This window comes from Muscardinus avellanarius (genome assembly GCF_963383645.1).
Source record: "Muscardinus avellanarius genome assembly, chromosome: 14".
NCBI lineage: Eukaryota > Metazoa > Chordata > Mammalia > Rodentia > Gliridae > Muscardinus > Muscardinus avellanarius.
Genome location: NC_137800.1, coordinates 41,609,179 through 41,621,966, shown reverse-complemented (window position 1 = coordinate 41,621,966; position 12,788 = coordinate 41,609,179). Strand labels below are relative to the sequence as shown.

Genomic DNA, 12,788 nt, shown 5'->3' with positions numbered 1-12,788 from the left:
AAAAGGTTTACCAAGTAGAATCACATATACCAATACCTAAACATCTAGTGTATATCTGAATTAATTATTAATATCTGAATTAATAATATCTGAATTAAGAGTTTGTTAGGCAAACTTAACGTTCTTATTATCTAGAGATAATGTATAGAATCAGTCAGTCAGTCTGTCTGTCTGTCTGTCTGTCTCTCTCTCTCGTGGGTGGTAACCATGTCTGGTTTCTGCACCATCCTGGCCCTGGTGCCTGACACAGAGGCAGCATATAGGGACATCCGTTGTGTTTGCTGCCTCAGGTGGGGAGTGAGGGGATGCCAGTTGGACCATTTTATCTGAACCTTGTGAGCAGAGTAGAAATCTTAAGATCAAAGAACAGAGTCCTTCATGAGGATTATGTGTTTTAACTTTTTCATACTTGATTGCTCAAGATGTTCATAAGCAACTTTGCAACATTTTTATGATTTCAAAGATAACAAAATACTTTTTGTCTTTCTGGACCTTGAAATAAATTATATTTAAAAGGAATTTAGATAATAAAATTGAATTATTGAAAAATCAAATATATTAAATTATAATATTTACCTATAATAACAAATAATAACAAACTAGCGTGTGTAAAACATTGCCCCCATATGCTTATAAAAATTGTCACTAAAAATTAAATGATGTGCATTTGCTGGAAACACTCAACCTTAGTATTATCTAGATATACTGCAATCCATTTTAGTAGTTTTCCAATAATTGAAACTGCTGAAGTTAAGTGCTGAAATTCAGCTGGGTGTAGTAGTGCACACATGTAATCCCGGTACTTGGGAGGCTGAGATAGAAGGATAGCAGTGTTGAGGACAGCTTTAGCAACATAATGAGACTCTCAGCAACCTACTAAGACCCTGTCTCAAAACAAAATAAAACAAAAAAATTAAAAAGGGCTAGAAGGATAGCTCAGAGGTAGAATGGTCCTGGGTTCAGTTCCCAGTACCATAAATAAATAATAAATAATAAATAAATAGTGAAATTATTACCCATATTAGAATTTTATAAAGGGCTCATGTTTCAATTCCACCTTTCCTTGCCCCAGCCTTCTTAAACAGAGTATGCTGAGTGTCATTTAGCTCTGATTTAAACCTGTCCATCAGAAACAGATACATGTAGCAAGTTAATGTTCAAGATTGCAGAGTCTCAGGATTTTACATCCATAGTCTAACCTATTTCCTGTTGACTGGAAAAGGTCAAGGAAAAAGAATTTTTCATTTTGCCTAGACATTCTTTAGGATCTTAGCCACTGGGAACATGGAGAGGTTCATGAATGAGTTACTTCACTAGTGGAAATGCCTTGCCAGACATCCACATCATAACAAAGTTTTTCTTTTGTCTCTTGATAACTTCTGGGCGTTCTTTCTTGAAAATATTAAACAACAAAACCTCTGCAGTGTGGTACTGGGGATTGAACCCAGGGACATTCTGCCTCTGAGACACACCCCCAGCACTTATTTCTATTTTAGTTTTTAAATTTTGAAACAGGATCTCCTTAAGTTACTGTGTTCTCTTGGAACCAGTTCTCTTTGATCCTTACCTGGGATTACAGGCTTGCACCACCACACCTAGCAGGCAGGGGATTGTGTATAGACACATTTTCTTAGATGGCAGCCTTAATTACTGGGTAGTATGTCTCTCAAGAAAATGTGGCCACTGGCCATGCCCAGACCAGAAAACTTGAGAGCTGTTGACTTACTGCCCACAGTCAAGAATTCAATGAAAGTTTTGGAGTAACTAGAGATGAGAGGCCACAATAGAAGTTTGCTCCTTTTAAAGAACAAAATGTTAGCAAGTGCAAATGGTACTCACGCTGGGTAAGGAAGATCTGGAGAGGTGAGATGCGGAGAGTTATATAGATTAATTGGTAGCCCATGGCATTGCTTATAAAACAGATCCTGATCTGCAGCCCAGGGACCAGACATGATTCATAAATGACTTGCAAGGTTTTTATAGTACCTGCAGGTCTGGAGCAAGTGAAGTGGTTTTAGAAACAGAAAGAGCTATTTTTATAATCAGGAGAGAGATCTCAGCAGGAAACATGAGATGCAGTTCTCAATGGAGCAGAGGAAGAGACTCAATGCAGATATTATCGATGACTATATTCTTAAATTTCTTACATAATCTTTATAACTTCTTACATTAATGAATACACCCAGTATTTAATTTGGTGGTAGTTGTACAATATAATACTGTTATACTGTGTCTTAGAGAGGTTGTAATGTAAATGTTTCATCTGTGGGCTGCCATTAGGATTATGTGAAATGTGCTTTTGCTGCAACCGAGTATACGCACTGCTACAGCAGCTCCTGTCAGGTTTTGCAAGTGCTGTAGGTAAGTGCAGTATATAGAGGGGGTATAATTTGCTGCAAATAAGGAGAAACACTTCACGTAATGCACCCGGGACCACCGACTGTGTATATTGAGAACTTTGTGAGTATATGATAGTGAAGTTGCAAAAGAAAGTAGTGCATCCCAGTGACCCGGTACTGAAGGACCAGCTCGCAAACGCCTTGATACCCCTGCGAGTTGTAACAGATAGTGTCACTCGGTGCCATATGGTAGTAATTATTGCTGGTGATGGTGTTGTTTTAATCTTTTAATTCACCTCTAAGTGCACCACTGTAAACTCTGTTCCATCATGAGCATCATGAACAGATAGGTTGGAAAACAGCCTTATATAGCTCCTTTCTCTGGAGAGTTGGAAAGCAGTATATAAGTGCCAAGTGATTTTTATGTACCTAGAAATATTGGCTTAATTTTTAAATGTGCTTCTTGTGCACATTCTCTGGTCATACAGTATTCCACACGTAACCCTGGGAGGCAGTTTCAAATTAGAGAAGTAGCATCGGTTTTTCTACTTAATAACTCAAAAGGCTAATGTTTGGTCATAAAAACAAAACAAAAAATGATGTGCACTCAATATTGTCCTCTGTAATAATTCAGAATATACCAGATAATGAGAAATGGATCTAATGACATTTAAAAAATAAACTACAAAAATTGTTTCTACCTGATCATATATGTATATGGATTGAACCCAGGGACATTCTTTGATTGATCAATCAATCTACATCCCCAGCCTAGGATTTTTTATTTTTTATTTCGAAAGAGTCTCGCTAAGTTGCCAAGGTTGGCCTCAAACCTACAATACTCATTTCTCAGCTTTCCAAGTCCTGGGATTTTAGGTGTGTGCTACTGTACCTGGCCCTGATCATATGTATTTTTAAAAATGATGAAATAATTAAAATGCAAGTAAGACCTTGCTTACCACCAATACATGTATACACATACACATTAAGGAGATTATGGGTAGTTACATTGGGAAAGATAATTGTCCAGATCCTTCCAATTCTAAAATATTGGTTCTGAGTAATGAAGGGAATATTTCAGGATATACACTCCTTTGACAGGAGGCAGTCATTGCATGGGAAGCAGGTAGAGCTTTGCCAAGGGTGTAGAGTCCACCGTCGACTGTCCATGGAACAAAGGAGTCAGGCATCACCTCTGTGGTTGCTCTGAGCAAGGGCCTCTGGAATTGGGAAGGAAGGGAAGCTGGAGCTGAGAAGATTCAGTGGTTACAGGAACTTGGAGTTGAGTTACAGTCATGTTTAGAAAAGGCAAGACCCCTGCAGGGCCCTAGACAGAGCAAGTACACTTGGCTCAGAGCTGAAATCTACGCAACATTTTAATTTGAGGCAGAGAGATTATAGGATTCCACTGAGTAAGCCTCAAAATGAGGACACTAAGATTGAGGAACCAGCCCCGAGATGAGATTTTCTTATTTATCTGTACCATTTAATACAATCAGTGATTCAGGAATTGCCTTTCCCTTTACCAAGGCAAAAGTAGCAGTGATTTTTTTCAGGGCCATAGTCTGAGACAAAGTCTTCATTCTTTCAGAACTAAAAGACATATACATTCCTAATGATTTCAAGACAGACATTCAGTGGCTATGTTTCAGCCTTCAGTTAATTAGGTTAGATTATACACCATCGGTTTCCATAGAGTAGCCCTACTTGGGGATGTAGAGCAGCAATTTGGCCATCAGATTGCTAAAGAAGTGATGTTTTTAGAACTTTCACATGCATCAGGATGGATGAACCTGGAGGATGTCATGCTAGACAAATACCACATCTCTCCTCTTCTCTGAGGGATCTAAAATAGTCACTCCAAGAAACAAAGAGTGGGATGTGTGGTGGCTGGCCAGGACCTGGAAAAAGGGGAAATGTTCAACGGGTATAAAGTTTCTCAGGTGTGTAGGATGAAGGCCCTCAGAGAGCTGCAGTACATCATTGCAATGGTTACCATTACTGTCTTCTGAACTTGTCCATTTCTAAAGAGGGTCCATCTCAAGTGTTCTTAACATAATAAAGAAGTTTTAAAAATGAAATGTTGGAGGCCGGGGAGAGATGCTTCAGACTTGGAAGATTTTCATAAATGTAAGAATTAAGAATCAAAATCCTAGCTGAGCATGGTGTACAGACCTGTAATCCTAGTACTTAAGAGGCTGAGACAGGAGGATTTCAGATTTGAGGCCAGTGTCAGCAACTTAGCAAGATCCTGTTTCAAAATTAAAAAGGAATCTGGGTATGGTGTTTCACACTTGTAATCCCAGTACTTGGGAAGCTGAGACAGGAAGATCACAGATTTGAAGCCAGCATTGGCAACTTAGTGAGACCCTGGGCAACTTAGTGACACTGTGTTTCAAAATAAAAAATAAAATAGGGCTGAAGGTGTAGCTCAGAGGTCAGATGTTGCTGAGTTCAATTTCTAGTTTAGATAGATAGATAGATAGGGCTGAAAGAAAGAAAGAGAAAAGGAAAGAAAGAAAGAAAGAAGGAAGGAAGGAAGGAAGGAAGAAAGGAAGGAAGAAAGATAAAAATCTAGGATAGATCCATATTCTGCTTTTCTTATTATCAGCTTCTGGAAGCAAAAGATATATACCCAGAATATACCTAGCAGTATAGATCCCCCCCCCCAATTATCTTTCTTTCTCTCTGGTGCTGAGGCTGGAGGTCAGGAACCCCTTGTTCTAGCTCCTAACTTCCCAATGCCCCTATCTCAGTCTTGTCTAGGAACACATAGCCCTATACCTTCCCCAGCTCTTGAGATGCTCGGGAAAGTCAAATGCCTTAAATATGACAAAATATTTAATTTATTTGTATATGATATTTATAAAATTTCTGTTTCCAGATGTCTTGAATTGTTTGGCAGAAGGAGGGTGACAAATAGGGATATTTTGTGCCCTGCTTTCCAGAACGTCCCACATCATAAGTGATAGGAAGTGGCATAAGTCTCAAACACAGACAGGCCAATAATTGGAAGCAGCCAAAGAAGGGAATGCCTGCCCAGGACAAAGAAGCCCAGGAGATGCCAGGTGGCACAACTCATGGAAGGCCACATGGAATCCCTGAAGGAGTTTTGGGGTCAGACAGGCCCATATTTAGATCCCAGACCCATAAATTATGACTTACATTACATTAGAAGTTATTTTACAGCAGGGTGTGGTAGCACACACTTATAATCCCAGTACTGGAAGGCTGTGACAGGAGGATCTCAGGTTTAAGGCCAGCCTCAGCAACTTAATGAGATCCTATTTCAAAATAAAGAATAAAATAGGGCTGGTGGTGTAGCACAGAGGCAGAACACCCCTGGGTTCAATCCCCAGTATGAGAAGCAGAGGGAGAGGGAGAGAGAGAGGAAGAAGAAGAGAGAGAAAAGTTATTTTATTTCTGGGAGACTTCTCTGCTTTTAAAATGATAATAATACCTATCCCACTGATTATTATACTATCTATCTATCTATCTATCTATCTGTCTATCATCTATCTATCTATTTTGAAGTACTGGGGATTGAACCCAGGGGCACTGTCCTCAGAATTACACCTCCAGACCCATTTTATTTTTCTTTTTTGAAATAAGGAAGGTCTCACTTAATTGTTGAGAGCCTCACTAAATTGCTAAGGCTGGCCTCGAACCTGCGATCCTCCTATCTCAGCCTCCCAAGTACTGGGATTAGAGGGATGTGCCACCATGCCCAGTGCAAAAATTCTTTAAATGTATAATTTATTTAAATTGTATAATCAAGCTGGGCGTGGTGGCGCATACTTGTAATCCCAGTATTTGGGAGGCTGTGACAGAAGGATCACAGGTTTGAGGCCAACCTTAGCAACTTAGTGACGTTCTCAACAAGTAAGTGAGACCCTATTTCAAAAACAGACAAAAACAGGGCTGGGGGTATAGCTAAGGAAGGAAGGAAGGACAGACAATAAGAAAAGGAAAAAAAAAAAAAAGGAAAGATTGTCTTCCAGTTCCTGGCACATCGTGAGCACTGAGCAGATGCTGGCTTCCCTTCTGTTGCACTCCCAAGGTGACTGCTCAGCCTCACTGGCTCACACGGCCTCTCACCCCACACAGCCTGCTCCCTGTTCAGAGGACACTTGTATTTTCTTTTTATTCTTTTATCAGTACATTATAGTTGCGTCATAGTAGTAGTGACAGACACGCACGGTGCTCTTAAGTTCTTAAGTTAGAATCCTAAACTGTAGAGCCTCAAGATGCGATTGTATTGGAAAATGGGGTCTTTAAAGGGGTAACTAAATTGAAATGAGGCCATTAGAGTAAACTCTAACATATTCAGCTCTGCTATCCTGACGGGGAGAGGAAGTGTGGATGCTGAGAGGTACAGAGAGAGAGCGATGTGAGAGGGAGTGAGAAGGCGGCCACCACGGGCCCAGGAGAAGGCCGCAGAGCACAGCACCCGCCGATGCCCTCAGCTTGGTCTTCCAGCCTCCCGAAATGTGCTGGGACACGTTTCTGAGGTTTAAGGCACCCAGTCTGTGAGAGTTGGTTATGGCAGCCTGGCAAAGCAGCACAGGTCTCATCACGGAAGGTGTGGAGTGGGATGGACACCTGTTCTCCCAGCCCAGCAGAATGAGGGCAACCCCCATGCAAAAAAGTAATGTTTGGGTTTTGCTTCCCCTAGGCTTCCTGTAAGGAGAAGCGAGGTGTTTTGTGTTGTTGGTGCTATGTGTCGAGAGCTTCATGCAGAAGATTTCTGTGGCTGATCCAAAGGCTGAATTGCTCAGAAGTCACACCTTTTGGACTGTTCTTACCAGACTTTCTGTGTCCTGGTTTATGTTTACCTATTGTTTGTGTTTGCTGTGACATTGTGCTGTGTCGTTCTTCAGGAAAACGACTTCAATAATTTTGGGGCCGGTTTCTGTGGTTGATTATTTATAGCACATAGTTTAGATCAGTGCAGTTTGTTAAATATAAATTCTGGGGTAGTGGCTGGGGCATGGATCAAACCAACAGGGACGCCCTCCTTCTTCCCAAATTATGCAAGCCCTCTTTCTGCACCCAATATTGAGATTCTTGTTGTGTCAACCCTTATCAGAACCTGGACCGTGTGTGGTGGCCTGTAGGTTGGGGTGAGATTGAGAGGAAAGGAGCTCTGGGAGAGATAGATAAAGACATGGAATTTTGTTTTTTCATTTTTGTTACTGGAGGCTGAACCCAGAGACATTCTACCTCTGATCTACACCTCCAGCCCTACTTTAATTTTATATTTTGAAACAGGGTCTCACTAATGGTTTTGCTAAGTTACTTTTTCTAGCCTCAAACCTGCAATCCTTCTGTCTCAATCTCCCAAGTTCTGGGATTACAGGTGTGTGCCATCACACCTGGTTTATAGTTTTAAAACATGCCTGTCTGGACTGGGGTGTGGCTCAGCAGTAGAGCACCTGCCTAGTGTGCATGGGGCCTGGTGTTCGATCTCTAGCTCTGAAAAAAGAAATTCACTGAACTTGGTTTTCTTTTCTCTGCCAAGTTGCCCACATTGTAATTCTGTACTTTTCTGCTTATTTACACGTTACAGGGTCTTCCAGCAATTTGTTCCTAACAACTTGGCATTTCACTCTCCAGAAAATTTTAGCAATTCTGCAAGCTAAAAATTCACTGTGTATTCCTTTCTCGAGAATGTTTATAAAACTGTTAGCACTAAAGTTTGGAGAACTCCTACACTTCAACTTGCACTGTTTGGTGATGTATTTATCCTCCACGCTCAGCTAACAGACCCTAACATGTTCCAGATTCTATTCTTGGTGCTTTTATTTTCCTACTTTAATTCTCAAAACAGCCCTGTGAGATGAACACTGAACAAAAACCTTAGGTTAAAACACTTGGTGTTGATAAAACTATCAAACACGTGGTACAGCCAGGATGCAAACCTTAGTGAGGAACGTGGAAAAGAAACAAATATAAATAATTAGATCAGAAAAATGCTAAGAAATAAAGAGTGTGTGGGATAGTGATTGCAGGGACAAAGTAGACAGGAGATCCTTTATGAGAAACTGACATTTAAACTGCAACTGAAGAGTGACCGGGTGTGGACGTGGTTGAGCTTTCCAGACGGGTTAAAGACGCCAAAGCTTGCTGTTCTAGAAACAGAAGCTCAGTGTGGCTTCAGCATGGCAAATAAGGTGACTAGGAAAACGTGATCTTAGAGGAGAGGTAGGGGAGTGCCAGATCATGCTTGACCTCTGAGGCTGAGGTAAGGAGACTAGACTTTATTGTCTATGCACTGCAAAGTCCTGGAAAGGTTTTCGGCGAGGAGACATCATTATCAATTTACATTTTAGGAGAGATTATGGTTTTCTTACTGCAAAATGAACTTCTTTTAGGAACTGGGTGGGGATCTGTATCAGTCAGCTTTTCATTACTATGACCAAAATGCCTGACAAGAACAACTTAGAGAAAGTATATTATGGCTCAGTTTCAGAGAGAGGCTCAGTCCACCTGTAGTTTGCAGGCTCCAAGGCAGAAACACCATGGCAGCAGGTTTTGGTGGAGAAAAGCTGCTCAGCTCATGATGGACAGATGGACAGGAAGGGGCCAGGGCAGATCTAGTCTTCAAGGTCACCCCCAGTGACCCACCTCTGAACCTTGTTGTGCTGGGGACCAGGCTTCAACACGTGAGCTTTTGGGGGACCTCCAGATCCAAACTATAACAGGATCCAACGAAAAATGTAGACTGCCTGACAGAGTGTGATTAGGACTGGCTTTTATGATAGACAGGAGTCCAAAGGGAAAACCCTCTGTTTGGAGTTCAAGTTTTGCATATTGAAGCTATATCCTTACCCTTTTTTTTTTTTTTAAATTTCTGTTCTGAAGCTACTTAACTGTCCTTCACAAACTACTTTTTATGAGTTTACTGATATGTTTATTTTTAGAATGACTTCTGCCCTAGGCTTTTAAGTTAGTCATTTCTTTTCCAGAATAAATCAAAGCAATATCAGTTAATAAATCAAAGTGGTAGTTAAGGTCATTTCATAGCCAGAAGAATCTTCATAATGACAGGCAAAGTTCTGTTTGTAAAGCAAACTCATAAAGCACTGCTCAGCTTAGAATTGTGACCAAGGTCACACATGTTGGGGGGATTGGACTAGAGTTAAATGCCAGTGAGGGGGCTTTGGGGAGGGAAGGATGTTAGCAATATTAAGGGACAAGAAAGAACACAGTGGATAATAAATGAAAGGCTGCCCTCTTTGCCGCAACTACTGCGAGAATGAAGACCATTCTTAGCAACCAGACTGTCGACATTCCAGAAAATGTCGACATAACTCTGAAGGGGCGCACAGTTATTGTGAAGGGCCCTAGAGGAACCCTGCGGAGGGACTTCAACCACATCAATGTAGAACTCAGTCTGCTTGGAAAGAAAAGGAAAAGGCTCCGTGTTGACAAATGTTGGGGAAATAGAAAGGAACTGGCTACTGTCCGCACTATCTGTAGTCATGTGCAAAACATGATCTAGGGCGTTACACTGGGCTTCTGTTACAAGATGAGGTCTGTGTATGCTCACTTCCCCATCAACGTCGTTATTCAGGAGAATGGGTCTCTTGTTAAAATCCGGAATTTCTTGGGTGAAAAATACATTCGTAGGGTTCGGATGAGGACAGGCGTTGCTTGTTCAGTATCTCAAGCACAGAAAGATGAATTGATCCTTGAAGGAAATGATATTGAACTTGTTTCAAATTCAGCTGCTTTAATTCAGCAAGCCACAACATTAAAAAAACAAGGATATCAGAAAATTTTTGGATGGTATTTATGTTTCTGAAAAAGGAACAGTTCAGCAGGCCGATGAATGAAATCTAAAATTTATCCAGCCACAGAAACAAGACTCTGGATTGTAAGACCAATGTGTAATATTTTAATGATGCAATAAAAGACTTCTATTGGAAAAAAAATAAAAATAAAAAATAAATGAAAGGCTGTAGAAAAAAGAGAAAAGAAAAGAAAAAGGAAAAGGAAAGAAGGGAGGAAGGAAGGAAGGAATGAAAGAAAGAAATCTTTAAAAAGAAAATGTAAGCAGATAGGTTGTAAAGAAAATAAGTTTTAAAAACTTAATTTTCTTTTAGGAAGAAAAATACAGTTGTAATTAAACTTGAAAATGTTACTATGATTAGCATATTTTTCTCAGGTCTATCATTAAAATGGCATATCAGCAATGTCATTTTTATCTCTAATAAACTAAAATGAAACAGCTTCTTATAAAGGAAAGGAAAGGACCAAGTGCTTTGCTTCAAGGGGTTTCTGGTGGCCACTTGTGTCAGTTTGACAAAGTATCCCCAGAAGAGCATAATTAATTCTGTTGGCCTTACTTGAGCGTAAAGAATTAGCAGGAGGGAGGGGAAGGGCGTTGGAAACCTCAAGAGGAGTGACGGCGTGGCCCCTGGGGATGACAAAGTAATGACAATGATGGTTGCTTAAGGAACAGGAAGTTCGCAGGTAGAGACAGTGACTCCGGAAGATAGTTAAAATCCGTTTTCTTGTGAAACAGCAGAAAAAGGAAGGGCAGTTGGAGACGGGACGTCAAGATCCAGGCTTTGTGAGGGCAGAAGATATAAAGCATATTTTTTATTACTTGTATTTTTGCTTAAATGTTTTAATCTGAACTGCTTCGATTACTTAATTAAAAATGTTCTAATAATTGCATCCATGTTTTTGGTTTTAAATTATAACTGCAGTGATTTAATAAACTCTGAGCATGTTCAGCATTGAGATACAGTCTTATCGACTGTTTTATTCTCAACAGTGTGGGCATAGTAGAGTTAAGTGGATGGTTTTCAATGAATAAGTTAAATAAATAAAAGTTTCAATAAATAAACAGCACAGAAGAGTGTGGTTATAAAGTTATTAAGATTCATTCATTAGCAGAGTACTTATATCTGGCTAAGATATGTCTATGACAGAATGAATCTGGACATTGCATAATTGGTTTATATAGAAAAGTTAATGTGCTCAGACACGTTAACTTTCCTATAGAAACCGATTATGTTTAACAAAAAGTTAATGTATATAAACAATAAAGGGAAATTATTCCTCCAAAAGAGATAGTTTAAATTTAAAGACAAATAAAGCAAAAGGAAGCAATCACAGAAATTGCATTTGCCACCAAAATACATAAAAACCAAATTATTCTAGAAATAGTTGTGTAATTTTTTTTTTTTGCTAACTTACAGCGGCCTTTTTATAGAAATTGTTTTTATTCACTAAGTTAGTGTCACATCCAAAATAGATCTTCTCACTTCCAGGAGATGTGCTCACTAGGCCTGGTCGCCTCCTGAAGACTGAGGTTTTGTTTCCTCATTACTGTGTGTAGGATGAGCACCACCTTTTTTGTTTATAGTAAACCAGACTCTAGAATGACAACACCTGTTTTTTGTTATTGTTTGTGCTTTGTTTTTGTCTGGGTCCTGGGGATTGAATTCAGAGGTAAAATGCCTTTCCCCCTCCCCCCTTCTTTTAATTTTTAAAAATTTGAAACAGAATCTCACTAAGTTGCTGAGGGTCTCAACAAGTTGCTGGGACAGGAGGATCTCTGCCCTCAAACTGAAGATCCTCCTGCCTCAGCCTCCCAAGCACTGAGATTACAGGTTTGCACGACCTTGCTCAGCTCACACCTGATTTTAAAAGGCAATTTGCAGCTCAGATGTGGTAACCCATACCTGTAATTCCACTAAGTGGGAAGCTGAGACAGGATCACAAGTTGAAGAACAGCCTTAGCAACTTAGCATGACCCTCAATTTAGTGAGACCCTCTTTCAAAGTAAAAAATAAATAGGCCTAATTACATCATTTTTCAGGGAAACGGATGGAACTGGAGGACATTATACTAAACGAGATTAGTCTGTCACAAAAACCAAGAATTTGGATGTTTTCCCTAATATGTGAAATCTAAGGAGAAATGGGTCAAAGGAGGAACTCTGGATGAAAAGAGATCCTATAGAGGAGCAAATAAGGAGACCCAACTGATGGGAAAGGGAGTACTTAAACAAACATATTGAAGTCAACCACTAAGCCAAGCATGGGAAGGAGGGATGGGGAGGGAATGGGGTAGGGATTGGGTAGGGGCTAACTGGGCGATGTGTGCATGTATGTCTATACAAGTTTTTTTTATCCCATTAAGATGAATGAATACAATGAACCAATAAATAAAATAGGCCTGCCTGGAGGGTGCAGCTAAGAAGTAGAATGCCACTGAGTTTGCTCCCCAGTACCCGTCCAACACACGCACAAAGGCATTGTGCTTATAGGTTATAGCTATTTAAATTAATTTTTTTGCTGTGTCATGTATTTTCACTTATAAACTCTGTCTTTTGTTTGGAATTTTGTCTTTATTTCTTTCTAACACCTGTGCAAATATTAACTTTTCTCTTTGTAATTTTTCTTCACTTTAAATTTCCTTTTCTAAATATCA

The 12,788-nt window shown here is 39.9% G+C and overlaps 1 protein-coding gene and 1 pseudogene across 3 annotated transcripts in view; both read left to right on the top strand.

Moving 5' to 3' along the window:
• The window catches only part of ZDHHC2 (zDHHC palmitoyltransferase 2), a gene marked incomplete at both ends in the record, with an annotated part of 63,525 nt that overhangs the window by 12,287 nt on the left and 38,450 nt on the right, over window positions 1–12,788 (top strand). The window lies entirely within an intron of this gene.
• Window positions 9,577–10,343, top strand: LOC308272993 (large ribosomal subunit protein uL6-like; annotated as a pseudogene). Its single transcript has one exon. The product of its transcript is annotated as a large ribosomal subunit protein uL6-like (transcript).